Below are 25,655 nucleotides of genomic sequence, written 5' to 3' on the forward strand. Positions count from 1 at the left end.
AAATAAACAGAAATGTAGAAATTTTTGCAAATTTAATTTAAAAAAAACTGAAATATCACATGGAAATAAGTATTCAGATCCTTTGCTCAGACACTCATGCTGTCCATTTCCTTGTGATCCTCTTCGAGATCTACTCCTTCATTGGAGTCCAGCTGTGTTTATTTAAACTGATAGGACTTGATTTGGAAAGGCACACACCTGTCTATATAAGGGTACCGTCACACAGTGGCATTTTTATCGCTACGACGGCACGATTCGTGACGTTGTAGCGATATCGTTACGATCTCGAAGTGTCTGACACGCTACTGCAATCAGACACCCTGCTGAGAATCGTACGTCGTAGCACATCGTTTGAAACTTTCTTTCGTCGCTGGATCTCCCGCTGTCATCGCTGGATCGTTGTGTGTGACAGCGATCCAGCGATGCGTTCGCTGGTAACCAGGGTAAACATCGGGTTACTAAGCGCAGGGCCGCGCTTAGTAACCCGATGTTTACCGTGGTTACCAGCGTAAAAGTAAAAAAAAAAAACCAGTACATACTCACCATCTGATGTCCGTCAGGTCCCTTGCCGTCTGCTTCCCGCTCTGTCTGTCTGCCGGCCGGAAAGTGAGAGCAGATCACAGCGGTGACGTCACTGCTACGCTCTGCTCTAACTGTACGGCGGCACTCAGTCAGAGCGGGAAGCAGACTGCAAGGGACCTGACGGACATCAGATGGTCAGTATGTACTGTTTGTTTTTTTTTTACTTTTACGCTGGTAACCACGGTAAACATCGGGTTACCAAGCACGGCCCTGCGCTTAGTAACCCGATGTTTACCCTGGTTACCAGCGAACCTCGGCACCGCTCCAGCGCCGTGATTGCAAAGTGTGACCGCAGTCTACGACGCTGGAGCGATACTCATACGACGCTGCGACGTCACGGATCGTGCCGTCGTAGCGACGAAAATTGCACGGTGTGACGGTACCCTAAGACTTCACAGCTCACAATGCATGTCAGACCAAATGAGAATCATGAGGTTAAAGGAACTGGCCAAGGAGCTGAGAGACAGAATTATGGCAAGGCACAGATCTGGCCAAGGTTACAATGGAATTTCTGCAGTACTCTAGGTTCCTAAGAGCACAGTGGCCTCCATACACCTTAAATGGAAGAAGTTTGTGACCAAAAAAAGTATTCCTAGATCTGGCGTCCAGCCAAACTGAGCAATCGTGGGAGAAGAGCCTTGGTGAGAGAGGTAAAGAAGAACCCCAAGATCACTGTGGCTGAGCTCCAGAGATGCAGTAGGGAGATGGGAGAAAGTTCCACAAAGTCAACTATCACTGCAGCCCTTCACCACTCAGGTCCTTTATGGTAGAGTGGCCTGACGGAACCCTCTCCTCAGTGCAAGACATATGAAAGCCCAAATAGAGTTTGCTACAAAACACATGAAGGACTTCCAGACAATGAGAAATAAGATTCTTTGGTCTGATGAGATGAAGATAGACCTTTTTGGTGATAATTCTAAGTGGTATGTGTGGAAGAAAACAGGCACTGCTCATCACCTGTACAATACAATCCCAACAGTGAAACATGGTGGTGGCAGTATCATGCTATGGGGTGTTTTTCAGCTGCAGGAACAGGATGACTGGTTGTCATTGAAGGAAACATGAATGCGGCCAAGTACAGAGATGAAAACCTCTTTCAGAATGCTCTGGACCTCAGACTTGGCCGAAGGTTCAACTTCCAACAAGACAATGACCCTAAGCACACAGCTAAAATAACAAAGGAGTGGCTTCAAAACAACTCTGTGACCTTTCTTAACTGGCCCAGCCAGAGCCCTGACCTAAACCCAATTGAGCATTTCTGGAGAGACATGAAAATGGCTGTCCACCAATGTTCACTGTTATGATCTGGTGGCCTAGGAGCGGCATGAGACGTACTCTGGAGAAGGTGGTACCTGTACTGACCACAGACCCTGAACTTAACACCGCAACTAGAAGTAGCCGTGGAATGTACCTAACACTCCCTAGACATCTCGACACAGCCAGAGGACTAAATACCCCTAGAGATAGAAAAGTGAAAACTATCTTGCCTCAGAGAAAATCCCCAATGGGTAGACAGCCCCCCACAAATATTGACTGTGAGAGGAGAGGGAAATAACATACGCAGACTGAAATCAGGATTTAGCAAAGGAGGCCGCTCTAGCTAAATAGAAAGGATAGGACAGAGTACTATGCGGTCAGTATTAAAACACTAGAAAATATCCACCACAGAAAATACAAAATCTCCACATCTAACTAAAGATATGGAGGGTATATCTGCATCTCCAGAGATACCAGCTTGGCTGAACAAATCCTTAAACAGACCAAGCTGGACAAGACAAAACATGGAAAAGAACTGAACTGAACAATAAGGCCCACAGCATGTGGACTGCAAAAAACAAAGCCAGAACTTATCTTTGTTGAAAAGAACAGCAAAGCAGGAGAGACCAGGCAGGGATGTGAATCCTCCAGGAACAATGGACAACTGGCACTGACTAAAGGGTAAAGCACGACTAAATAGCCCAGTCAAAATTGCCATAAGTGAACACACCCGATGAATGCAGCGATCCAAAGACAGCAGCGCTACCACTTATAACCACCGGAGGGAGCCCAAGAGCAGAATTCACAACAGTTCACCATCCAACCTGATGGAACTGGAGTGGATCTGCAAGGAAGAATGGCAGAGGATCCCCAAATCCATGTGTGAAAAACTTGTTGCATCATTCCCAAGAAGACTCATGGCTGTACTAGCTCAAAAGGGTGCTTCTACTCAATACTGAGCAAATGGTCAGAATACTTATGACTAGTGTTGAGCGATACTTTCCGATATCGGAAAGTATCGGTATCGGAAAGTATCGGCCGATACCGTCAAAATATCGGATCCAATCCGATACCGATACCCGATCCCAATGCAAGTCAATGGGACGAAAATATCGGAATTAAAATAAACCCTTTATAAACTTGTAGGTTCATTCTACATGAAGGAAAACAACTAAGAATAATGTAGGATGTATTGGGGGACGTGGCGGAGATATTAAAGGGACAGAGGTTTAGCCCAATGTAATAGAATAGCAGGATTTTTAATTTTTTTTTATGAAGTTCGGCGTTAGAAAGAATTTGACTATGTTATTTTTTTTTTTTTTTATGTCAGATATTGATGTTTCACTACTTCCACGCCCTTCACCTTCTTTTTTACTTCTCCCACGCTTTCTTCTTAATTATCCTCATCATCAGCTTCTTTGACATCAACTTCTTCACCTTATTCATCTTCTTCTTCATCTTCTACCTATTATTTTTTGGGTTACATTGTTCATATTCTTTTTATTTTACTATTATCTTCATCATATTCAACTTCTTCATCATATTCTTATTTGTGACAGGCATTCCCGTAGTTGTTATCTATAAAAGTTTGAAGATTACACCTTCCGTTCTGCCTGTCACAAACCAGTTACATTTGTCCGCGTTCAGTTTGGCCTGCAGCATCAGGCTTTATCCAGGGGCACCACGAGGAGGAACGGACTCACCCCCATACACTGCTTAGTCTTCTTCTGCTTATAATTTACATAATATTTTTTTGCTCTGATATTTTGTGTTATGCTTAATGTCCTTCTGCTCTTTGTTCTGCAGCCTCTTGTTCTTCTGCTTCTCGGTCTTCCAGGTCGTCGTCGTCTCCAGGGTCGTCGTCTCCGGGGTCGTCGTCATCGGGGTGGTCTCCGGGGTCGTCGTCATCGGGGTGGTCTTCAGGGTCATCGTCTCCAGGGTCGTCGTCATCACGGTGGTTGTCGTCTCTGGTGTCGTCGTCATCTTAGGGGTGTTCTTCCGGGTCATCGTGTTTAGTCTCTTGAACTTGGAAATGTAGCAGAAGGTACAAGAAGGCTGAGAAAATGCCGAGAACCAGCTGATGGAACTGGAACTCGGATGGCTACCCGAAGGTCCAAGAGCCAATGGAACTACCGAGGACCAGCTGACGTTACTGGAACCCGGTTACTAAGCAGGAGGTACCCGTGCCTGAAAGCACTACCAAGGACCACCTGACGTTGGTGGAACTCGGATACCCAGAGGGAGGCACCTAAGCCAAAGGCTCTGCCCGGAACCAGCTGACGGTACTGGAACCAGGATGGGGAGCAGAAGGTACAAGAGCAAAAGACACTGCCGAGAACCAGCTGACGGTGCTGGAACCCGGATGGGTAGCCGAAGGTCCAAGAGCCAATGGAACTACCGAGGACCAGCTGACGTTACTGGAACCCGGTTACTAAGCAGGAGGTACCCGTGCCTGAAAGCACTACCAAGGACCACCTGACGTTGGTGGAACTCGGATACCCAGAGGGAGGCACCTAAGCCAAAGGCTCTGCCCGGAACCAGCTGACGGTACTGGAACCAGGATGTGGAGCAGAAGGTACAAGAGCAAGTGTCTGCGTGGCTTTTGCAGGACACGTTGCCGGCTGCACAGCAGGGGAACAGCTGGCGGTGCTGGACCCCACTGACACATTGGCGAGGTGTTTGGCTCTGTGCAGCCAGCACTTCCGGACAGCAACGAGCGGTGTTGTAGCCCGGGCTCTGCAGGGGGAGCAGAGTGTAGGCCGAAGCCTACTTGAACCAATTTCAAAGGTAACCTTTAACCCCCCCTCAGGGGTTAGAAAGTAGAAGAGCCACAGCTTATGCAGCAGTAGTGCTGCACAAGTCAAAGGTTGCTCTTTTAATTTCGCTCCTTGCACACGCTGAATGAAACAGGTATAACATTTAGCCCTTTATACAGTCAAACTGTGTTGGAGGCGCGAGTTCCCTTTGTAATGAGACGCAGCACAGGTGTCAAGAATCCCACCTTGGTGCTGGGTGCAGCCTCCCGAGCGTTGTTATTTGCTGTACAGGAGTCTGCGCTGTCGTGTTATCCCCTGGCCTAGCGCCGTTAGCGCTGCCCATCTTCTGGCATCATGTAATGTCGGCCGGTGCGGTTCGCGATGACCATGAATCCCAGCCCCGCAGTGTCTTAACATTGTTAAAACACTGCGGGGCTGGGATTCAGGGCCTGGCGCAGCACATATGTTCGCCTCTCACACTCGGGTCCTTACACCCGCTTCAGACTGTGCGGCGTCATCTGATCCCTTATCGCATGCCACGGCCATGAAGCCGCACAGTCCGAAGAAGGCGGAAGGAGAGGAGGGACAGGCGAACTGATGCACTGATCCTGCCCATCAATCACACCCTCGCAGTCCCAATAAATAAGACACCGAGGGGCGTTGTGTGGGTCAGGGCGGCCGCAGAGGCGCAGGCAGCCAAACAATGATGCCAGAAGACGGGCAGCGCTACCAAGGGGGTTGCAGCGTGTCATTACAAAGGAAAGTCACACCACCGGGACGGTTAAATGGTCACACAGAGGACACATTGCAGACGTGTTTTCAGTTCCACATGTGCGAGGAGAATACGTTTCTGAGCCACCTTGCACACATGCAGCATTACCGCTGTACAAGGTGGCTGGATAACGTAAAAACGCCTGGGGGAGGGGGGACAGGTTCCCTTCAATTTCAGTTCTTGTGTCTGCGTGGCTTTTGCAGGACACGTTGCCGGCTGCACAGCAGGGGAACAGCTGGCGGTGCTGGACCCCACTGACACATTGGCTGGTGTTTTTCTCTGTGCAGCTAGCACATCTGGGCAAAAACTGGCGGTGTGTTAGAGCCCAGGGACAGCAGGAGGAGGAGCAGGAGGAGGAGGAGCAGGGGGAGGGGAGTGTAGGCCGAAGCCTGCACAGGCGGCAGCTTTGGGTGTGTTGTGTCTGCGTGGCTTTTGCAGGACACGTTGCCGGCTACACAGCAGGGGAACAGCTGGCGGTGCTGGACCCCACTGACACATTGGCGAGGTGTTTGGCTCTGTGCAGCCAGCACTTCCGGACAGCAACTAGCGTTGTTGGAGCCCGGGCTCTGCAGGTGGAGCAGAGTGTAGGCCGAAGCCTAATTGAACCGATTTCAAAAGTCACCTTTAACCCCCCCTCAGGGGTTACAAAGTAGAAGAGCCACAGCTTATGCAGCAGCAGTGCTGCGCAAGTCAAAGGTTGCTCTTGTAATTTTTCTCCTTGCACACGCTGAATGGAACACGTATAACATTTAGCCCTTTATACAGTCAAACTGTGTAATGGAGGCGAGAGTTCCCTTTGTAATGAGACGCAGCACAGGTGTCAAGAATCCCACCTTGGTGCTGGGTGCAGCCTCCCGAGCGTTGTTATTTGCTGTACAGGAGTCTGCGCTGTCGTGTTATCCCCTGGCCTAGCGCCGTTAGCGCTGCCCATCTTCTGGCATCATGTAATGTCGGCCGGTGCGGTTCGCGATGACCATGAATCCCAGCCCCGCAGTGTCTTAACATTGTTAAAACACTGCGGGGCTGGGATTCAGGGCCTGGCGCAGCACATATGTTCGCCTCTCACACTCGGGTCCTTACACCCGCTTCAGACTGTGCGGCGTCATCTGATCCCTTATCGCATGCCACGGCCATGAAGCCGCACAGTCCGAAGAAGGCGGAAGGAGAGGAGGGACAGGCGAACTGATGCACTGATCCTGCCCATCAATCACACCCTCGCAGTCCCAATAAATAAGACACCGAGGGGCGTTGTGTGGGTCAGGGCGGCCGCAGAGGCGCAGGCAGCCAAACAATGATGCCAGAAGACGGGCAGCGCTACCAAGGGGGTTGCAGCGTGTCATTACAAAGGAAAGTCACACCACCGGGACGGTTAAATGGTCACACAGAGGACACATTGCAGACGTGTTTTCAGTTCCACATGTGCGAGGAGAATACGTTTCTGAGCCACCTTGCACACATGCAGCATTACCGCTGTACAAGGTGGCTGGATAACGTAAAAACGCCTGGGGGAGGGGGGACAGGTTCCCTTCAATTTCAGTTCTTGTGTCTGCGTGGCTTTTGCAGGACACGTTGCCGGCTGCACAGCAGGGGAACAGCTGGCGGTGCTGGACCCCACTGACACATTGGCTGGTGTTTTTCTCTGTGCAGCTAGCACATCTGGGCAAAAACTGGCGGTGTGTTAGAGCCCAGGGACAGCAGGAGGAGGAGCAGGAGGAGGAGGAGCAGGGGGAGGGGAGTGTAGGCCGAAGCCTGCACAGGCGGCAGCTTTGGGTGTGTTGTGTCTGCGTGGCTTTTGCAGGACACGTTGCCGGCTACACAGCAGGGGAACAGCTGGCGGTGCTGGACCCCACTGACACATTGGCGAGGTGTTTGGCTCTGTGCAGCCAGCACTTCCGGACAGCAACTAGCGTTGTTGGAGCCCGGGCTCTGCAGGTGGAGCAGAGTGTAGGCCGAAGCCTAATTGAACCGATTTCAAAAGTCACCTTTAACCCCCCCTCAGGGGTTACAAAGTAGAAGAGCCACAGCTTATGCAGCAGCAGTGCTGCGCAAGTCAAAGGTTGCTCTTGTAATTTTTCTCCTTGCACACGCTGAATGGAACACGTATAACATTTAGCCCTTTATACAGTCAAACTGTGTAATGGAGGCGAGAGTTCCCTTTGTAATGAGACGCAGCACAGGTGTCAAGAATCCCACCTTGGTGCTGGGTGCAGCCTCCCGAGCGTTGTTATTTGCTGTACAGGAGTCTGCGCTGTCGTGTTATCCCCTGGCCTAGCGCCGTTAGCGCTGCCCATCTTCTGGCATCATGTAATGTCGGCCGGTGCGGTTCGCGATGACCATGAATCCCAGCCCCGCAGTGTCTTAACATTGTTAAAACACTGCGGGGCTGGGATTCAGGGCCTGGCGCAGCACATATGTTCGCCTCTCACACTCGGGTCCTTACACCCGCTTCAGACTGTGCGGCGTCATCTGATCCCTTATCGCATGCCACGGCCATGAAGCCGCACAGTCCGAAGAAGGCGGAAGGAGAGGAGGGACAGGCGAACTGATGCACTGATCCTGCCCATCAATCACACCCTCGCAGTCCCAATAAATAAGACACCGAGGGGCGTTGTGTGGGTCAGGGCAGCCGCAGAGGCGCAGGCAGCCAAACAATGATGCCAGAAGACGGGCAGCGCTACCAAGGGGGTTGCAGCGTGTCATTACAAAGGAAAGTCACACCACCGGGACGGTTAAATGGTCACACAGAGGACACATTGCAGACGTGTTTTCAGTTCCACATGTGCGAGGAGAATACGTTTCTGAGCCACCTTGCACACATGCAGCATTACCGCTGTACAAGGTGGCTGGATAACGTAAAAACGCCTGGGGGAGGGGGGACAGGTTCCCTTCAATTTCAGTTCTTGTGTCTGCGTGGCTTTTGCAGGACACGTTGCCGGCTGCACAGCAGGGGAACAGCTGGCGGTGCTGGACCCCACTGACACATTGGCTGGTGTTTTTCTCTGTGCAGCTAGCACATCTGGGCAAAAACTGGCGGTGTGTTAGAGCCCAGGGACAGCAGGAGGAGGAGCAGGAGGAGGAGGAGCAGGGGGAGGGGAGTGTAGGCCGAAGCCTGCACAGGCGGCAGCTTTGGGTGTGTTGTGTCTGCGTGGCTTTTGCAGGACACGTTGCCGGCTACACAGCAGGGGAACAGCTGGCGGTGCTGGACCCCACTGACACATTGGCGAGGTGTTTGGCTCTGTGCAGCCAGCACTTCCGGACAGCAACTAGCGTTGTTGGAGCCCGGGCTCTGCAGGTGGAGCAGAGTGTAGGCCGAAGCCTAATTGAACCGATTTCAAAAGTCACCTTTAACCCCCCCTCAGGGGTTACAAAGTAGAAGAGCCACAGCTTATGCAGCAGCAGTGCTGCGCAAGTCAAAGGTTGCTCTTGTAATTTTTCTCCTTGCACACGCTGAATGGAACACGTATAACATTTAGCCCTTTATACAGTCAAACTGTGTAATGGAGGCGAGAGTTCCCTTTGTAATGAGACGCAGCACAGGTGTCAAGAATCCCACCTTGGTGCTGGGTGCAGCCTCCCGAGCGTTGTTATTTGCTGTACAGGAGTCTGCGCTGTCGTGTTATCCCCTGGCCTAGCGCCGTTAGCGCTGCCCATCTTCTGGCATCATGTAATGTCGGCCGGTGCGGTTCGCGATGACCATGAATCCCAGCCCCGCAGTGTCTTAACATTGTTAAAACACTGCGGGGCTGGGATTCAGGGCCTGGCGCAGCACATATGTTCGCCTCTCACACTCGGGTCCTTACACCCGCTTCAGACTGTGCGGCGTCATCTGATCCCTTATCGCATGCCACGGCCATGAAGCCGCACAGTCCGAAGAAGGCGGAAGGAGAGGAGGGACAGGCGAACTGATGCACTGATCCTGCCCATCAATCACACCCTCGCAGTCCCAATAAATAAGACAACGAGGGCTGTTGTGTGGGTCAGGGCGGCCGCAGAAGCGCAGCCAGCCAAACAATGATGCCAGAAGACGGGCAGCGTTACCAAGGAGCTTGTTGCGTGTGTCAATACAAAGTCAAATCACACCTGAGGGACGTTTTAATGGTCACAGAGGACACATTTTAGACGTGTTCACTTCAACATGGGCAAGGAGAATAAGTTTCTGAGCCACCTTGAACACATGCAGCATTACTGCTGTTCAAGGTAGCTGTAAAACATAGAAACACCTGGGGGAGGGGGGACAGGTTCCCTTCAATTTCAGTTCTTGTGTCTGCGTGGCGGTCGCAGGACACGTTGCCGGCTACACAGCAGGGGAACAGCTGGCGGTGCTGGACCCCACTGACACATTGGCTGGTGTTTTTCTCTGTGCAGCTAGCACATCTGGGCAAAAACTGGCGGTGTTAGAGCCCAGGGTCAGCAGGAGGAGCAGGGGGAGCGGAGTGTAGGCCGAAGCCTGCACTTGAGCAAGTTGAAAGGAAACCTTTAACCCCCCCCCCCCCCCAGGCGTTTGTAGCTGAAAGAGCCATTGTGTACAGCACTAATGCTGGAAAAGGTAAACTTAGCTCTTTTAATTATGGTCCTTGTACATGCGGAACCTAACATTTATGAAATGTGTCCCCACACAGCGTTAAACCGTCCGGTAGGTGGAACTTTCCTTTGTCGTGTGACGCAGCACAGCCATCATTTTTACCCCCTTGTCGCCGTTCGCCCCCTCCTCAGCGTTGTTTGAATCTGTCCCGGAGCCTGCGCTGTTAGGTTAGCCCATGGCCATGCACACATGTTGCGCTGCCCGTCTTCTGACCTCATTTGGTGTCAGGCTGGCTGCGCCTGTGCGGGTGCGCTGGCCGAGATCCCGCCTCGCAGTGTCGTCTCATGTAATCCCACCGCGGGCCTGTGATCCGTGCCCGTGCGCAGTGCATATCCTCTCCTCTCACTCCCCTCCCTACGGCTTTTTCAGACTGTGCGGTGTCACGGCCGTGGCATGCTATTAGGGACCAGCTGACATCGCACAGTCTGAAGAAGCCATAGGGAGGGGAGTGAGAGGAGAGGATATGCACTGCGCACGGGCACGGATCACAGGCCCGCGGTGGGATTACATTAGACGACACTGCGAGGCGGGATCTCGGCCAGCGCACCCGCACAGGCGCAGCCAGCCTGACACCAAATGAGGTCAGAAGACGGGCAGCGCAACATGTGTGCATGGCCAAGGGCTAACCTAACAGCGCAGGCTCCGGGACAGATTCAAACAACGCTGAGGAGGGGGCGCACGGCGCCAAGGGGGTAAAAATGATGGCTGTGCTGCGTCACACGACAAAGGAAAGTTCCACCTACCGGACGGTGTAACGCTGTGTGGGGACACATTTCATAAGTGTTTGGTTCAGCATGTGCAAGGAGCATCACGAAAAGAGGCACTTTTTCCCTTTGCATCATTACTGCTGCACAAGGTGGCTCCTTCAGTAACAAACGCCTGGGGGGGGGGGGGGTCAGGTTCCCTTACATTTAACTTGTTGTGCCTGCGTGGCGGTCGCAGTACACGTTGCCGTATACACAGCAGGGGAACAGCTGACGTTACTGAACCCCAATAACAGAGGAGGGACTGTTGACTGTGCGTACAGCACTTCTGGACGGCAACTGGCGGTGTTGGAGCCCAGGGACAGGTGGAGGAGGAGGAGGTTGGAGGAGGTAGGAGGGATTGCCACACACACAGCAGGGGAACAGCTGACGTTACTGAACCCCAATAACAGAGGAGGGACTGTTGACTGTGCGTACAGCACTTCTGGACGGCAACTGGCGGTGTTGGAGCCCAGGGACAGGTGGAGGAGGAGGAGGTTGGAGGAGGTAGGAGGGATTGCCACACACACAGCAGGGGAACAGCTGACGTTACTGAACCCCAATAACAGAGGAGCGACTGTTGACTGTGCGTACAGCACTTCTGGACGGCAACTGGCGGTGTTGGAGCCCAGGGACAGGTGGAGGAGGAGGAGGTTGGAGGAGGTAGGAGGAGGTAGGAGGGATTGCCACACACACAGCAGGGGAACAGCTGACGTTACTGAACCCCAATAACAGAGGAGGGACTGTTGACTGTGCGTACAGCACTTCTGGACGGCAACTGGCGGTGTTGGAGCCCAGGGGCAGGTGGAGGAGGAGGAGGTAGGAGGAGGTAGGAGGGATTGCCACACACACAGCAGGGGAACAGCTGACGTTACTGAACCCCAATAACAGAGGAGGGACTGTTGACTGTGCGTACAGCACTTCTGGACGGCAACTGGCGGTGTTGGAGCCCAGGGACAGGTGGAGGAGGAGGTGGAGGAGATAGGAGGGATTGCCACACACACAGCAGGGGAACAGCTGACGTTACTGAACCCCAATAACAGAGGAGGGACTGTTGACTGTGCGTACAGCACTTCTGGACGGCAACTGGCGGTGTTGGAGCCCAGGGACAGGTGGAGGAGGAGGAGGTTGGAGGAGGTAGGAGGGATTGCCACACACACAGCAGGGGAACAGCTGACGTTACTGAACCCCAATAACAGAGGAGCGACTGTTGACTGTGCGTACAGCACCTCTGGACGGCAACTGGCGGTGTTGGAGCCCAGGGACAGGTGGAGGAGGAGGAGGTTGGAGGAGGTAGGAGGAGGTAGGAGGGATTGCCGTATACACAGCAGGGGAACAGCTGACGTTACTGAACCCCAATAACAGAGGAGGGACTGTTGACTGTGCGTACAGCACTTCTGGACGGCAACTGGCGGTGTTGGAGCCCAGGGACAGGTGGAGGAGGAGGAGGTTGGAGGAGGTAGGAGGGATTGCCACACACACAGCAGGGGAACAGCTGACGTTACTGAACCCCAATAACAGAGGAGGGACTGTTGACTGTGCGTACAGCACTTCTGGACGGCAACTGGCGGTGTTGGAGCCCAGGGACAGGTGGAGGAGGAGGAGGTTGGAGGAGGTAGGAGGGATTGCCACACACACAGCAGGGGAACAGCTGACGTTACTGAACCCCAATAACAGAGGAGCGACTGTTGACTGTGCGTACAGCACTTCTGGACGGCAACTGGCGGTGTTGGAGCCCAGGGACAGGTGGAGGAGGAGGAGGTTGGAGGAGGTAGGAGGAGGTAGGAGGGATTGCCACACACACAGCAGGGGAACAGCTGACGTTACTGAACCCCAATAACAGAGGAGGGACTGTTGACTGTGCGTACAGCACTTCTGGACGGCAACTGGCGGTGTTGGAGCCCAGGGGCAGGTGGAGGAGGAGGAGGTAGGAGGAGGTAGGAGGGATTGCCACACACACAGCAGGGGAACAGCTGACGTTACTGAACCCCAATAACAGAGGAGGGACTGTTGACTGTGCGTACAGCACTTCTGGACGGCAACTGGCGGTGTTGGAGCCCAGGGACAGGTGGAGGAGGAGGTGGAGGAGATAGGAGGGATTGCCACACACACAGCAGGGGAACAGCTGACGTTACTGAACCCCAATAACAGAGGAGGGACTGTTGACTGTGCGTACAGCACTTCTGGACGGCAACTGGCGGTGTTGGAGCCCAGGGACAGGTGGAGGAGGAGGAGGTTGGAGGAGGTAGGAGGGATTGCCACACACACAGCAGGGGAACAGCTGACGTTACTGAACCCCAATAACAGAGGAGCGACTGTTGACTGTGCGTACAGCACCTCTGGACGGCAACTGGCGGTGTTGGAGCCCAGGGACAGGTGGAGGAGGAGGAGGTTGGAGGAGGTAGGAGGAGGTAGGAGGGATTGCCACACACACAGCAGGGGAACAGCTGACGTTACTGAACCCCAATAACAGAGGAGGGACTGTTGACTGTGCGTACAGCACTTCTGGACGGCAACTGGCGGTGTTGGAGCCCAGGGACAGGTGGAGGAGGAGGAGGTTGGAGGAGGTAGGAGGGATTGCCACACACACAGCAGGGGAACAGCTGACGTTACTGAACCCCAATAACAGAGGAGGGACTGTTGACTGTGCGTACAGCACTTCTGGACGGCAACTGGCGGTGTTGGAGCCCAGGGACAGGTGGAGGAGGAGGAGGTTGGAGGAGGTAGGAGGGATTGCCACACACACAGCAGGGGAACAGCTGACGTTACTGAACCCCAATAACAGAGGAGCGACTGTTGACTGTGCGTACAGCACTTCTGGACGGCAACTGGCGGTGTTGGAGCCCAGGGACAGGTGGAGGAGGAGGAGGTTGGAGGAGGTAGGAGGAGGTAGGAGGGATTGCCACACACACAGCAGGGGAACAGCTGACGTTACTGAACCCCAATAACAGAGGAGGGACTGTTGACTGTGCGTACAGCACTTCTGGACGGCAACTGGCGGTGTTGGAGCCCAGGGGCAGGTGGAGGAGGAGGAGGTAGGAGGAGGTAGGAGGGATTGCCACACACACAGCAGGGGAACAGCTGACGTTACTGAACCCCAATAACAGAGGAGGGACTGTTGACTGTGCGTACAGCACTTCTGGACGGCAACTGGCGGTGTTGGAGCCCAGGGACAGGTGGAGGAGGAGGAGGTTGGAGGAGGTAGGAGGGATTGCCACACACACAGCAGGGGAACAGCTGACGTTACTGAACCCCAATAACAGAGGAGCGACTGTTGACTGTGCGTACAGCACTTCTGGACGGCAACTGGCGGTGTTGGAGCCCAGGGACAGGTGGAGGAGGAGGAGGTTGGAGGAGGTAGGAGGGATTGCCACACACACAGCAGGGGAACAGCTGACGTTACTGAACCCCAATAACAGAGGAGCGACTGTTGGGACTGTGCGTACAGCACTACCAGGCAACAACTAGCGGTGTTGGAGCCCAGGGACAGGTGGAAAAGCAGAGGAACACAATGTAGGCCGAAGCCTGAGAAAGTCGAAAGGGAACCTTTAACCCCCCCCCAAGGCGTTTGTAGCTGAAAGAGCCAGCTTGTGCAGCACAAAAGATGCAAAAGGAAAAGGTGGCTCTTTTCATCATGCTCCTTGCAAACACAGAACTAAACACTTATAAAATGTGTCCCCTGCAACCGTAAAACCGTCCCGGAGGTGGGACTTTCCTTCGTAATGTGACGCAGCCCAGCCGTCATTCCTACCCCCCCGGCGCCGCGCACCGGCTCCTCAGCGTTGTTTTATTCCGTCCAGGAGCCTGCGCTGTTATGTTATCCCGTGGCCAGGCACACTTAGCGCTGCCCGTCTTCTGGCATCATTTGGTGTCTGGATGGCTGCGCCTGTGCGGCCGCGCTGGCAGAGAGCCCGCCTCGCAGTGTCTTCTGATTTAATCCCACTGGGGGCCTGGGATCCATGGACATGCGCAGTGCATATCTGAACCTCCACCTCTCACTCATCTCCCTATGGCTTCTTCAGACTGTGCGGTGTCACGGCCGTGGCATGCTGTTAGGGACCAGCTGACACCGAACAGTCTGAAGAAGCCATAGGGAAATGAGTGAGAGGTGGAGGTTCAGATATGCACTGCGCATGTCCATGGATCCCAGGCCCCCAGTGGGATTAAATCAGAAGACACTGCGAGGCGGGCTCTCTGCCAGCGCGGCCGCACAGGCGCAGCCATCCAGACACCAAATGATGCCAGAAGATGGGCAGCGCTAAGTGTGCCTGGCCACGGGATAACATAACAGCGCAGGCTCCTGGACGGAATAAAACAACGCTGAGGAGCCGGTGCGCGGCGCCGGGGGGGTAGGAATGACGGCTGGGCTGCGTCACATTACGAAGGAAAGTCCCACCTCCGGGACGGTTTTACGGTATCAGTGGACACATTTTATAAGTGTTAAGTTCTGCGTGTGCAAGGAGCTAAACAAAAATAGCTACCTTTTCCTTGGGCAGCATTACTGCTGCACAAGGTGGCTCTTTCAGTAACAAACGCCTTGGGGGGGGGGGGACAGATTCCCTTACATTTCAGTTGTTGTGTCAGCGTGGCGGTCGCATGACACATTGCCGGCTACACAGCTGGGGATCAGCTGACGTTACTGAAACCCAATAACACTGGGTCGTATGTTTTGACTGTGCAGACGGCACGTCTGAGCCTCAACTGGCGGTGTTGGAGCCCAGGAATTTAAGTTCAGGTGGTAGAAAGATGAACACAACAGGAGACCTGGATAACGTATACAGTGACCTAATTATTCAATCAGGAGGAGGAGTGGCAAATTCCGGCGAGATCCAGGCCTTGTTCATTTTCAGGAAAGTAAGCCGGTCAACGTTATCGGAGGATAGTCGCATGCGACGGTCAGTTAGTACACCACCTGCAGCACTAAAGACACGTTCCGATAATACACTGGCCGCAGGGCAAGACAGCACCTCCAATGCATACTGGCTTAGCTCTGGCCATGTATCCAGCTTTGAGACCCAAAACTTGAAAGGGGAAGAGCCGTCTGGGAGTACAGCAAGAGGGCAAGACATGTAGTCTGTCACCATCTGACGGAACCGTTGCCTCCTGCTGACTGGAGCCGTCTGTGATGGTGTAGACTTTTGTGGCGGGCACAGAAAACTGTGCCACAGTTCGGCCATACTGGTCTTGCCTTGGGCAGAGGCACTGCTTCTGCTCCCTCTTTGTGCAGAGCCTCCACCACGGCCTGGACGCACTGAGCTGCTTTGGAATGCACTAGCAGCACTTCTCTCAGTTGGAATGGAGAAGATGATGGAATTGACCAGTGTGTCTTGGTACTCCCGCATTTTTCGCTCCCGGTTCAACGGTGTGATGAGGCTTTCTACGTTGTCCCGGTAGCGAGGATTGAGGAGGGTGAACACCCAATAATCAGACATGTTGAGAATGTGGGCGATGCGGCGGTCGTTTCTCAGGCACTGCAGCATGTAATCCACCATGTGCTGCAGACTGCCAACTGCCCAAGAAACGCTGTCCCCTGCTGGAGGCGTGATCTCTGCCCGCTCGTCATCACCCCACCCTCGCTGTACACACTGAGTACTGGACAATTGTGTAACTCCCTCCTCTGGACGGATGTCTTCCTCCTCCATTGACTCCTCCTCATCCTCCTCACAAACGGTCCCCTGCCTACGCGTTTGTGAGGAACCACGTGGCGCTGACTGTCCAGAAGATGATGGAAATGGTGAATCCTCATCCTCCACCTCTTCCACAACATCATCCCTTAGCGCTTGCAGTGATTTTTCAAGCAGGCAGATAAGGGGGACAGTCATGCTGACTAGTGCATCATCTGCACTCGCCATCCGCGTGGAATAATCAAAGGGACGCAAAACCTGGCAGACGTCATTCATAGTGGCCCACTCTGTGGTTGTGAAGTCTGTACGGCGCTGACTGCGACTTTTTTGCGCCTGAAGCAGCTGGTACTCCATTACAGCTTGCTGCTGCTCACACAACCGCTCCAACATATGTAACGTGGAATTCCACCTGGTAGGTAGGTCACATATGATGCGATGTTCCGGCAGGCGGTGTCGGCGCTGCAGAGCCGCAATGCGCGCTTTTGCCGTGCTGGAACGCCGCAAGTGAGCACACTCTAGGCGGACCTTGTGCAGCAGTGCATCAAGATCCGGATAGTCCCTCAAAAAGCTCTGCACGACCAAATTGAGCACATGTGCCAGACATGGGATGTGAGTGAGGTTGCCGAGGCCCAGAGCTGCCACCAGATTTCGGCCATTATCACACACTACCATGCCTGGCTGGAGATTCGCTGGCACAAACCACACATCGCTCTCCTGCTTGATGGCATTCCAGAGCTCCTGCGCTGTGTGGCTACGATTCCCCAAGAAAATTAATTTCAAGACGGCCTGTTGACGTTTGGCCACGGCTGTGCTCATGTCGGTCGTAACAGGTACACGTTCATCACGGGTCCATGTGGAGGTGGACTGTGACGGCTCCTGCAGCGATGATTCTGAGGAACTGGTGTAAGAGGAGGAGTCAATGCGTACAGAATGGATTCCTGCAATCCTTGGAGTGGGCAGGACACGTCCTGCGCCACTCGCACGGTCTGTACCCGGCTCAACGACATTAACCCAATGGGCAGTGAGGGAAAGGTATCGCCCCTGTCCATGTTGACTGGTCCACGCATCGGTGGTGAGGTGGACCTTGCTACTGACGGCGTTCAGTAGCGCGTGTTTTATGTGTCCCTCCACATGCTTCTGCAGGGCAGGGACGGCTTGCCTGCTGAAGTAAAAGCGGCTGGGCACATTGTACTGTGGGACTGCCAATGACATCAAGTCACGGAAGCTGTCAGTCTCCACCAGCCTGAATGACAGCATTTCCAGTGACAGAAGTTTGGCAATGCCTGCAGTCAGAGCCTGTGCTCGTGGGTGGTTTGACGAGAAAGGCCGCCTTTTCTCCCATGCCTGTACTACCGATGGCTGTAGACTGGGCTGGGAGTGTGTGGATGACTGGGAAAGTGGCGCTGCGGGTGGAATTACAGCGGGTCTCTGGACAACAGGGGCAGAGGTTCTTCCACGGCGATCCTGGGAGGACGCCGAACCAGCTGCGTGTGAGGTAGAGGAAGAGGCAACACGAGCTGAAGAGGTGGTAGCTGCCGCTGTTGGTTGGCCTACCTCTTCAGTGTGTTTTTCTAACTCCGCCGGGTGCCTGTTGCGCACATGTTTCCACATGTTGGAGGTATTGAGGTTGCTGACATTTTTCCCTCTTTTGACTTTTTGATGACACACGTTGCATCTGACATAGCAAATGTCATCTGCAACTGTGTCAAAAAAGGACCAGGCACTGCAAGTCTTGGGAGCGCCCTTTTTGGCTTTTGGAAGAGACATGCTCCTAACGGGTGCCAAAGCGGAGGCTGCAGGATCCGCAGTCTTCCCCCTCCCTCTCCCTCTTTGGGCCGTACGGGGAATCTCTTCCTCAGAGCTGCTCCCACCACCTTCCTGTCCCTCACGCCAAGATGGGTCGAGGACCTCATCATCTACACTACCCTCTGCCCCCAACTGCTCCTCCTGGGTAGTCTCAGCAGCAGAGCACGCACCAGTAAGTGGCACCTGAGTGTCATCATCAGCTGATGCGGCCTGCGATGTGGTGACCGGAGCCACTGGCCCACCCGCCTCTTCAGAGGAAGACAGAAAAAGCTGTTGGGCATCACTGCACCCTGCCTCTTCTTCCATTTCTCCAATGCTGCTTGGCTGGCCCCCTGTTTCCAAGCCAAGAGATTCAGAGAACAGAAGTAGAGACGGCTCCTGTCCTGGGCTCTCTGTCTGCCTGGGCAATTTGGCAGGTGGTGAAGAGACAGATGGCTGCTCTCCAGTGCTCTGTGTCTGAGAGGATGTGGCACTAATGGAAGTTGATGCATTAGCTGCCATCCATCCGACAACAGCTTCAATTTGTTCTTCACGCAGCAGCGGTGTACGGCGCTCGGACACAAAGCTTCGCATGAACGACTGTTGCCTGGTGAAAGTGGGTGCTGATGAGTCACCGGTGCCCGCAGCAGGCACAGAATCCCCACGTCCCCTCCCTGCTCCGCGACGGCTCCCACGCCCCCGTGCCTTACTCACTGCCTTCTTCATCTTGGTTGACTGATAAAGATAAGCAGAAAAGTACTAACGGATTTGTGTGCTTATTCCTGAGCAACTCCTCCTAACAGGTATAAGAAGCACTAATTATCTAAAGTGTGGACTAGACTTTAATATGAGCTAATGTGGCCTACAGAAATGTAAAGTGGTGTAACTGGTGTGTTTGGTGAACTTTATTATTTATTTATTTTTTGGGGGCTGAACTGACAACAGATAGAGCTGCAGTCACACGGAGACCGTGCAGACAGACGTAAACGGCGCTACAAGGCCCAAAAACCCTCCTCTACTTTATCCTATGTAGTGTTTTTCCACAAATTAGCTGGAGACGGGTGGAAAGACACTAATAGGATTTTTTTGAATAAATTAGCAGCAGACTACACTATTTGGAAAAAAAAGAAAATTGATTTGGCGGTATGACGCAGTGAAAAACCCTGAGCTGGAGACAACCAGGCTATAGCTGCTCACAGATTACAGGGCGAGCTGCAGTCACACGGAGACCGTGCAGACAGCCGTAAACGGCGCTGCAAGGCCCAAAAACCCTCCTCTACTTTATCCTATGTAGTGTTTTTCCACAAATTAGCTGGAGACGGGTGGAAAGACACTAATAGGATTTTTTTGAATAAATTAGCAGCAGACTACACTATTTGGAAAAAAAAGAAAATTGATTTGGCGGTATGACGCAGTGAAAAACCCTGAGCTGGAGACAACCAGGCTATAGCTGCTCACAGATTACAGGGCGAGCTGCAGTCACACGGAGACCGTGCAGACAGCCGTAAACGGCGCTGCAAGGCCCAAAAACCCTCCTCTACTTTATCCTATGTAGTGTTTTTCCACAAATTAGCTGGAGACGGGTGGAAAGACACTAATAGGATTTTTTTAAATTAATTAGCAGCAGACTACACTACTTTGAAAAAAAAGAAAATTGATTTGGCAGTATGACGCAGTGAAAAACCCTGAGCTGGAGACAACCAGGCTATAGCTGCTCACAGATTACAGGGCGAGCTGCAGTCACACGGAGACCGTGCAGACAGCCGTAAACGGCGCTGCAAGGCCCAAAAACCCTCCTCTACTTTATCCTATGTAGTGTTTTTCCACAAATTAGCTGGAGACGGGTGGAAAGACACTAATAGGATTTTTTTAAATTAATTAGCAGCAGACTACACTACTTTGAAAAAAAAGAAAATTGATTTGGCGGTATGACGCAGTGAAAAACCCTGAGCTGGAGACAACCAGGCTACAGCTGCTCACAGATTACAGGGCGAGCTGCAGTCACACGGAGACCGTGCAGACAGCCGTAAACGGCGCTGCAAGGCCCAAAAACCCTCCTCTACTTTATCCTATGTAGTGTTTTTCCACAAATTAGCTGGAGACGGGTGGAAAGACACTAATAGGATTTTTTAAAATTAATTAGCAGCAGACTACACTACTTTGAAAAAAAAGAAAATTGATTTGGCGGTATGACGCAGTGAAAAACCCTGAGCTGGAGACAACCAGGCTACAGCTGCTCACAGATTACAGGGCGAGCTGCAGTCACACGGAGACCGTGCAGACAGCCGTAAACGGCGCTGCAAGGCCCAAAAACCCTCCTCTACTTTATCCTATGTAGTGTTTTTCCACAAATTAGCTGGAGACGGGTGGAAAGACACTAATAGGATTTTTTTGAATAAATTAGCAGCAGACTACACTACTTGGGAAAAAAAAAAAAAAAAGGAACAGTATGAGGCAATGAACCACCCTCCCTGAACTGAATACAACCAACTATGGATGGCCTATGTGGCTGCACTCAGACTGGAGACTGGGCTGCACTCACACACACACACACACAGACCCTGCAGATCGCTGTGAAAACAGCGCTACAAGGCAAAAGCAAGGTGAATAGTAGGTGAACACAGCGGTTGCTAAATTAGCCTTTGGAAAGCACAAAGAAGCAAATCGCTATCTCTAAACTGTCCCTCAGTCAGCAAACAGCGTCCTGTCACTAACTGAATTCACAGCAGAGTGATCGCAAAATGGCGCCAGCGACTTTTAAACTGCATCATGACATCATTACACCAGCCAATCACAGCCTTGCCAGTAGTTTCATGCCCTCCATGCTAAACAGGATGTGCCCACACTTGGAATCAATCTCATTGGCTGAATTTCTGCTTTTTGAATCTTAGAACTTCCGATTCCGGTATCCGATACGCGGCAAGTATCGGAATCCCGGTATCGGAATTCCGATACCGCAAGTATCGGCCGATACCCGATACTTGCGGTATCGGAATGCTCAACACTACTTATGACCATGTAATAATTCATAGCCTATGGCCTGAGGAAAGGTCATCAGTAATAGATTAGTGGGAGTCCAACACCCAGTACTAATACTCAACTACTCTGGCAAGGCTCAGTTTAGTGGTACACAGTTTAGTGGTTTTCAGATACTGCACCTTATCTCTTATTCATTGGAAAGCCCATTTAAATATTAGCTAACTGTACTGCAAGGCTGGGTTCACATTGCGTTAAGGCAGTCTGTTAGATGGACTACATTACACTGCAGCATAATGCGGTGTAATGCAGTCCGTTAACACTGCCATTATCCCCTATTATCGGGCGCATCGACAACGCATGCCATAATCGGCATGCGCTAGCGATGTGCCATCATTCAGTGACGGAGTCTCGGACGCAGGCTGCAGCATCTGAGGCTCCGTCACCGCTAGCACAGATGAATCATCTGTGCTAGCGGTATAGCATAACGCGATGGCATGTATGCTATAGCGTTAACGCAGCCCGTCAATGTTATGCATTGAACGGGCTGCTTTAACGCAATGTGAACCTGACCTAACTCTACATTTTCTAGAAGATATTTACAAAACAAGTGCCAGATGGACAAGATGGCTCAGTAATGTAATAAGAACACAATGGGTATACCAATGCCAATCATAAAATTACACAGGCCAAATCAATTAGCCTCACTGAAAGGGGATTTATATTAAATATAACTACATTTTAATTTTTGTACATTATTTTTATTTTTAAATAAATTCTCTTTGTTTATTTAGTATGGACTGATGAATTAATTGTGCTGTCCATTGTTTTTTCCCCCCTTTTTTGGCTAATAATAGTTCTATATATATTATGTGTTCCTATACTGATGGTGGTTTTGGTTCTGTATTCATGTACTGATGTTTATTCTGCTTCTATATTTCTGTACTATGATTAGTTTGATTGTGTACAGATGTAGCAATCCATAAATTGACAGAATATGTGCTACATGGCTTTGTTAATAAAGTATTATTATAAAGATTATTACATCTGTATTTACCATATTTTTGGACTATAAGACACACTTTTTCCCCTAAATATTTGGGGAAAATGGGGTGCATCCTATTGACCAAATGTAGCTTACTGGGGGAGCTGCATAAATTGGCAATATTGCGAGCGATGCCGTGGATCGTGGGCTGGAAGGAGGGGATGTTCAGTGGTGTGATGCTGCATTTCCGAGGCAGGTAGGAGGTCGTGCTCAATGGTGTGGGGGCTCCGCCAACATTTTGTGTGCTCAGAGCCTCCACACTTCCATGGTTTCCATGCGGTGGACTTCAGGAAAATGGCTGCTGAAGGGCTCCTGAGATCGAAATCTGCACGTCTCACCTATGGTGACCATTTTACCAAAGTGCATCTTATTTTCCAGTGCGTCTTATAGTCTGAAAAATACGGTAAATTAGGAGCAATAAATGGCCGCATGAGATGGCACTTGTTGCTGCATCTGTCAACAAGGTTTTGTATTCCTTCATTAACACATATTTTTGGGCTTAGCTGCGAGCCACGAGTCCACTGCTTTCTTCTCCTCGTCATCATGTGTGAATCTTCATCCTATCGGACTATCACCTGTTTGGTTTCGTGTAAACACACTTTTTCTGAGGACCCAACAGGTGATAGTCCGATGGGGCAAGATGAATGTGGAAGGACGTCCAACTCCATCTTTATGGCTGACCATTGTGCAACCTCTTTGAACTTCTCAAACCAGTTATTGACACTTCTTTGAGACTAAATAAGTTCTCCATACTGTGAACAAAGTGTTCAATAAATATTGACGCCGTACATACCCACAAAAAATGAATCACTGCACACTGCTCTTCTTTCTTGCTTATCACAAGTGGGGCAGCCATTGTGTTTTACACCACAGTCACAAATGAACTCACGTAATATGTTCAAACCTGCACTGCAGTGACCAGGGAGACAGTGATCTCGTACAGAAGTGGCTGATAAATCATTGCCAACAGAAGTTTTAATATATCTGTAGGATGCAATTTTTAAAATCAGGCTTGGGGCACACCCGTATTACATTGTATAGGCAACTGTATGGAAGTGTTGTTTGGCCAACGTATAGGACTATTAGTACAGAATGTACTATGAAAGATTCCTTAGAGGATTAAACAGTTCTGATCATTCTGTTTTACAGTGAATGGAATTGTTGTGGATGCCAGCATTCTGTGTGCTGACAATACATTTCCCACAATCTATTTTGTTAATTGATTTGGAAACCAGCAGCTTTCATGAATGAAATGCATGGTCGTGTACACCAGCAAGGACGTATCTAGGTATTGATTGTAACTAGTTTCCATTGAAAGTTGATGAATCCTTTGTGTTTAGGTGTCTGTCCCATTTTAACCAGTAGAGGTGCTTTCAGGTAAAGGAAGATTCAGTAATTGATGGTCTCATACTATAAAGAGATGTGTTGTATAAAATCCACCTTGTCTGCGGAAATTCACCCAACAAATCAAATTAATGAAATTGACTGATTATTGATTACCAAGGTACTTTTGGCTGCTCTCTGAAGATAATAACATAGATTATCCTGAAATTTCAACTGAATATGTGTAAGCTTAATTCAATCACTGATGCAAACTTACACTCAGAATATTATTTCTGCAAACAGTACGGGGAGGTTTATCAAATCTAGTGCATAGAAATGGAGACGATGCCCATAGCATCCAATCAAATTGAAGCTCTCATTTTGTAGGGTCAAGTTTAAAATTAAAAAATGTAAAAAAAAAATCTGATTGTTTGCTATGATGAACTGTGCTTTTCCTATGCACTCAGCTTGGTAAAGTCCTCTCTATATACACGATTTCTAGTGTTTTCGCATTGTCTGTGCTGTCTCACTTTATTTAGTTGCAAGGCTATTCATGGTTTTACTTTGCAATCATTGAATATTTTCAGTAATGTCATATTGTTTTTTCCTAGATGCATATAAATAGATTCCGCACTGGAGATCGGAACAGATTATAATTCTTTTGAAATGTACAAAGCGAAAAAGACCAAAAAGAAACACAATTATACAGACAGGAACAATTATTCTCAACATCTGACCTTACAAAAATCACAAAATGAAGGTAAGTTAATTACTATATTATCATTATATCATGTTCAAAATTTTTTTTTAAGACTAGGTTGAAAATGATTTAAATGTTATATACATCTATACACAGAATATTTTTATTGCTCATTTGCTTCCTAAATGCAATCTTAAGCAATTTTTTAAGTAGTATTCATTAAAAAGTTTCTACCGTTTTGACCCAGTAAAGTTTCTATAATAATTTAACTAGCTTTTACAAAAAATGTTAAAAATCCATTAGGGCTCCTGCTCCTGGTTCTGATTGCTCTCTCTTGTCTTTCAGTTTTAGGCCACGTTCACATGTTCAGTATTTGGTCAGTATTTTACATCAGTATTTGTAAGCCAAAACCAGGAGTGGAACAATCAGAGGAAAAGTATAATAGAAACATATGCACCACTTCTGCATTTATCACCCACTCCTGGTTTTGGCTTACAAATAGTGTTGAGCGATACCGTCCGATACTTGAAAGTATCGGTATCGGATAGTATCGGCCGATACCCGAAAAGTATCGGATATCGCCGATACCGATACCCGATACCAATACAAGTCAATGGGACACCAAGTATCGGAAGGTATCCTGATGGTTCCCAGGGTCTGAAGGAGAGGAAACTCTCCTTCAGGCCCTGGGATCCATATTAATGTGTAAAATAAAGAATTAAAATAAAAAATATTGATATACTCACCTCTCCGGAGGCCCCTGGACATCACCGCTGGTAACCGGCAGCCTTCTTTGCTTAAAATGAGCACATTTAGGGCCTTCCATGACGTCACAGCTTCTGATTGGTCGCGTGCCGCTCATGTGTCCGCCACGCGACCAATCACAAGCCGCGACGTCATTCTCAGGTCCTAAATTCCTAGAATGAGGAGTTTAGGGCCTGAGAATGACGTCGCGGCTTGTGATTGGTCGCGTGGCGGTCACATGAGCGGCACGCGACCAATCAGAAGCCGTGACATCATGGAAGGCCCTAAACGCACTCATTTTAAGCAAAGAAGGCTGCCGGTTACCAGCGGTGATGTCCGGGGGCCTCCGGAGAGGTGAGTATATCAATATTTTTTATTTTAATTCTTTATTTTACACAGTAATATGGATCTGATACTGATTCCCGATACCACAAAAGTATCGGAACTCAGTATCGGAATTCCGATACCGCAAGTATCGGCCGATACCCGATACTTGCGGTATCGGAATGCTCAACACTACTTACAAATACTGATGTAAAATACTGACCAAATACTGAATGTGTGCACCTGGCCTTAAAGATAGCAGCAAGGATGGGGAGGTACACATGGTAAAAAGTATGCAGTGCGGAATACCAAAAAAGCATGTAAAGTCTCAAGAAGGGTAGAGAGAACAGGCTGGAGTAAAGTGCTAAGGCATCTTATTTTTATGGTTATATTACAATTCTGTAACATAGGAAACTGTAAATGGTTCTGTAAAAGATTAATA

General features: G+C 50.5%; 1 protein-coding gene across 2 annotated transcripts in view; it reads left to right on the top strand.

Annotated features, from left to right (window-relative positions):
* The window catches only part of HTR1F (5-hydroxytryptamine receptor 1F), a 436,962-nt gene that overhangs the window by 344,101 nt on the left and 67,206 nt on the right, over window positions 1-25,655 (top strand). For both annotated transcript variants that reach the window (XM_077299407.1, XM_077299408.1), the window contains one exon: window positions 24,057-24,205. The gene's annotated coding sequence lies outside the window, so the exon portion shown is untranslated. The remainder of the gene's footprint in view (window positions 1-24,056; window positions 24,206-25,655) is intronic.

This window comes from Ranitomeya variabilis, chromosome 3 (genome assembly GCF_051348905.1).
Source record: "Ranitomeya variabilis isolate aRanVar5 chromosome 3, aRanVar5.hap1, whole genome shotgun sequence".
Lineage (NCBI taxonomy): Eukaryota > Metazoa > Chordata > Amphibia > Anura > Dendrobatidae > Ranitomeya > Ranitomeya variabilis.